The following is a 5,000-nucleotide window of genomic DNA, read 5'->3' as shown; positions in this document are numbered from 1 at the left end:
GAGAAGCTCCCAGTGCTGTACAAGCCGGTACAGCACCATAGAGAAGGAGTGTCTGGTCATCAATTGGGCAGTCCTCACCCTCTGATACTATCTGTTGCGATGGTCCTTTACTCTCTGTTCAGACTATGCCCCAGTGGCTTCATCGCATGAAGGATACCAACGTGCGGATCACTCAGTGGTATCTGGCACTACAGCCGTTTAAAATCAAGGTGGTTCACAGACTTAGGGTGCAGATGGCCGTGGCTGATTTCCTCTAATACTTGGTGGGGGTTGCGGCCCGGACAGCTCCCTGGCCTGAGTCGGGCGGTGCGGGGTTGTGGCAGCGGGGGCGTGGCCGAGAGCCAGTTCATGAATGGAGGGCGAGGCCGAGTGTGTCCAGCGGTAAGAATCACACACCTGTTAGGAAAGTAGAAAATCAGGGTTGTGCAGTGAGTGAGTGAGTGGAAAAGGATAAAAGTAGCGAGAGAACAACACTGAAGAGAGATGCAGAGAAACGTGTGTGTGCATGAAAGTGCATAAATCTAATAAAGAAACCAGGTTCTATTGAAACCTCTGTTCTTCCTTCTGAACCGTTCGCTCCCCCACAGAAAGGTTCCCACATTTCAGTTCTCCACTTGTTGCTTCCCCTCCCTCACTCCCTCTGCCTGGGCTTTACACACACACACACACACACACACACACACACACACACCTGCTCCCAGGTGTTGTTTACTAGCCCAGCATGCTGAGCAGGGAGTGTCTCGGTCATGCTCAGGTACTTCCTCCTTCACTAAATAACACAATGTTCACAAAAACAACATACATTTATACACTATTAATAAGTCTAGTGCTCAGTCTGAAGTTAGACGTCTGATGCTGTGTGAACCAGGAACAAGACTCGGAGATGAAACAAGTGTGGAATGTTCTCGTGCCTTATCTCCATCTTCGAGCTGACGCCCAGCTTCACACTTCCTCTGCTCACCCTGATAACATGGAAATTCCTCCATCAATAAACTTCCTGTGTCCCATAGAAAAAGAAAGTGTGGTATAAAGTGGAGCAGAAATCCGGCCAGGCTGGGAGAAGGAGTGTGAGAACGACAGAAACCTCCAGGCAACATTTATTCTCTTGAAGGAGCCAACAATAATGTGGAAATCCTGAAGAATTCCAGAAGCTGGAATTCTTGTAAAATATTAATGCAGGTGTACCAGAGAATTTATATAAAATCATACGGTATTCATCTGAACCGTGCTGCTTAATGGAAAATAAATAAAAAAGATATAAATAAAATTCATTCAGATTTATACAGAAAATAAAACAGGGAGAGAACAAGGACGAGTCTGTGATAAAAACAGATAATTACACACTTTTGTGATAAAGTTGTTAAAACATTCAAAAATGTATTAAAGTCTTAACATTTATATAATTTTAATTTTTCCAATTAAACAACTTTTGTATTAATAATGAAGGATGAACTGATGATCTGATGGTGTGAATGTAGAGGAGAACTTCAGCCGTGTTTTACATTATGTTTATGTGTTATAGTTATACTTAAAAAAAAATGTTTTATAAGAAGGAAATGTAGAAAAATATTAAAAAATCTGAGAAGAAAGAAATCTGCTCCATTTCAGGAAACTTCTCCTTATAAAGCTGCACTCAGTAGACTGAGAGTTGCGACGCCACACACAACACTGACGGGGTTTACATGATCATATCTTACTCCACTGTACTGTTACTGCACATAGACCTGATCACCACCGCTCTCATCCTCCTCTCTCTCTCTTTCTCTTTCTCTCTTTCCTTCCTTCTCTTTCTCTCTCTCTCTCTGTCACTTGGAGTGGAGTGTGGTGGGGTAGGTGATCTGGAGTGGAGTGAGGAGGAGGTGGATGTATATGGAGGAGGTGGATGTTTATGGAGGAAGTGGATGTTTATGGAGGAGGTGGATGTATATGGAGAAGGTGGATGTTTATGGAGGAGGTGAATGTTTATGGAGGAGGTGGATGTTTATGGAGGAGGTGAATGTTTATGGAGGAGGTGGATGTTTATAGAGGAGGTGGATGTATATGGAGGAGGTGGATGTTTTTGAAGGAAGGTGGATGTATATGGAGGAGGTGGATGTTTATGGAGAAGGTGGATGTTTATAGAGGAGGTGGATGTTTTTGGAGGAGGTGGATGTTTATGGAGAAGGTGAATGTTTATAGAGGAGGTGGATGTTTTTGGAGGAGGTGGATGTATATGGAGAAGGTGGATGTTTATGGAGGAGGTGAATGTTTATGGAGGAGGTGGATGTTTATAGAGGAGGTGGATGTATATGGAGGAGGTGGATGTTTATGGAGGAGGTGAATGTTTATGGAGGAGGTGGATGTTTATAGAGGAGGTGGATGTATATGGAGGAGGTGGATGTTTTTGAAGGAAGGTGGATGTATATGGAGGAGGTGGATGTTTATGGAGAAGGTGGATGTTTATGGAGGAGGTGGATGTTTATGGAGGAGGTGGATGTTTATGGAGAAGGTGGATGTTTATGGAGAAGGTGGATGTTTATAGAGGAGGTGGATGTTTATGGAGAAGGTGGATGTTTATAGAGGAGGTGGATGTTTATAGAGGAGGTGGATGTTTATAGAGGAGGTGGATGTTTATGGAGGAGGTGGATGTTTTTGAAGGAAGGTGGATGTATATGGAGGAGGTGGATGTTTATGGAGGAGGTGGATGTTTATAGAGGAGGTGGATGTTTATAGAGGAGGTGGATGTTTATGGAGGAGGTGGATGTTTATAGAGGAGGTGGATGTTTTTGAAGGAAGGTGGATGTATATGGAGGAGGTGGATGTTTATGGAGGAGGTGGATGTTTTTGAAGGAAGGTGGATGTATATGGAGGAGGTGGATGTTTATAGAGGAGGTGGATGTTTATGGAGAAGGTGGATGTTTATGGAGGAGGTGGATGTTTATGGAGGAGGTGGATGTTTATGGAGGAGGTGGATGTTTTTGAAGGAAGGTGGATGTATATGGAGGAGGTGGATGTTTATAGAGGAGGTGGATGTATATGGAGAAGGTGGATGTTTATGGAGGAGGTGGATGTTTATGGAGGAGGTGGATGTTTATGGAGGAGGTGGATGTTTATAGAGGAGGTGGATGTTTATGGAGAAGGTGGATGTTTATAGAGGAGGTGGATGTTTATAGAGGAGGTGGATGTTTATAGAGGAGGTGGATGTATATGGAGGAGGTGGATGTTTTTGAAGGAAGGTGGATGTATATGGAGGAGGTGGATGTTTATAGAGGAGGTGGATGTATATGGAGGAGGTGGATGTTTTTGAAGGAAGGTGGATGTATATGGAGGAGGTGGATGTTTATGGAGGAGGTGGATGTATATGGAGGAGGTGGATGTATATGGAGGAGGTGGATGTATATGGAGGAGGTGGATGTTTATGGAGGAGGTGGATGTATATGGAGGAGGTGGATGTATATGGAGGAGGTGGATGTATATGGAGGAGGTGGATGTTTATGGAGGAGGTGGATGTTTATGGAGGAGGTGGATGTTTATAGAGGAGGTGGATGTTTATGGAGGAGGTGGATGTTTATAGAGGAGGTGGATGTTTTTGGAGGAGGTGGATGTTTATGGAGAAGGTGAATGTTTATAGAGGAGGTGGATGTTTTTGGAGGAGGTGGATGTATATGGAGAAGGTGGATGTTTATGGAGGAGGTGAATGTTTATGGAGGAGGTGGATGTTTATAGAGGAGGTGGATGTATATGGAGGAGGTGGATGTTTATGGAGGAGGTGAATGTTTATGGAGGAGGTGGATGTTTATAGAGGAGGTGGATGTATATGGAGGAGGTGGATGTTTTTGAAGGAAGGTGGATGTATATGGAGGAGGTGGATGTTTATGGAGAAGGTGGATGTTTATAGAGGAGGTGGATGTTTTTGGAGGAGGTGGATGTTTATGGAGAAGGTGAATGTTTATAGAGGAGGTGGATGTTTTTGGAGGAGGTGGATGTATATGGAGAAGGTGGATGTTTATGGAGGAGGTGAATGTTTATGGAGGAGGTGGATGTTTATAGAGGAGGTGGATGTATATGGAGGAGGTGGATGTTTATGGAGGAGGTGAATGTTTATGGAGGAGGTGGATGTTTATAGAGGAGGTGGATGTATATGGAGGAGGTGGATGTTTTTGAAGGAAGGTGGATGTATATGGAGGAGGTGGATGTTTATGGAGAAGGTGGATGTTTATGGAGGAGGTGGATGTTTATGGAGGAGGTGGATGTTTATAGAGGAGGTGGATGTTTATGGAGAAGGTGGATGTTTATGGAGAAGGTGGATGTTTATAGAGGAGGTGGATGTTTATGGAGAAGGTGGATGTTTATAGAGGAGGTGGATGTTTATAGAGGAGGTGGATGTTTATAGAGGAGGTGGATGTTTATGGAGGAGGTGGATGTTTTTGAAGGAAGGTGGATGTATATGGAGGAGGTGGATGTTTATGGAGGAGGTGGATGTTTATAGAGGAGGTGGATGTTTATAGAGGAGGTGGATGTTTATGGAGGAGGTGGATGTTTATAGAGGAGGTGGATGTTTTTGAAGGAAGGTGGATGTATATGGAGGAGGTGGATGTTTATGGAGGAGGTGGATGTTTTTGAAGGAAGGTGGATGTATATGGAGGAGGTGGATGTTTATAGAGGAGGTGGATGTTTATGGAGAAGGTGGATGTTTATGGAGGAGGTGGATGTTTATGGAGGAGGTGGATGTTTATGGAGGAGGTGGATGTTTTTGAAGGAAGGTGGATGTATATGGAGGAGGTGGATGTTTATAGAGGAGGTGGATGTATATGGAGAAGGTGGATGTTTATGGAGGAGGTGGATGTTTATGGAGGAGGTGGATGTTTATGGAGGAGGTGGATGTTTATAGAGGAGGTGGATGTTTATAGAGGAGGTGGATGTTTATGGAGAAGGTGGATGTTTATAGAGGAGGTGGATGTTTATAGAGGAGGTGGATGTTTATAGAGGAGGTGGATGTATATGGAGGAGGTGGATGTTTT

This window comes from Silurus aristotelis (assembly GCF_946808225.1).
Source record: "Silurus aristotelis genome assembly, chromosome: 19".
Lineage (NCBI taxonomy): Eukaryota > Metazoa > Chordata > Actinopteri > Siluriformes > Siluridae > Silurus > Silurus aristotelis.
The sequence above is the reverse complement of the archived record's forward strand: the minus strand, read 5'-3'. Positions refer to the sequence as shown.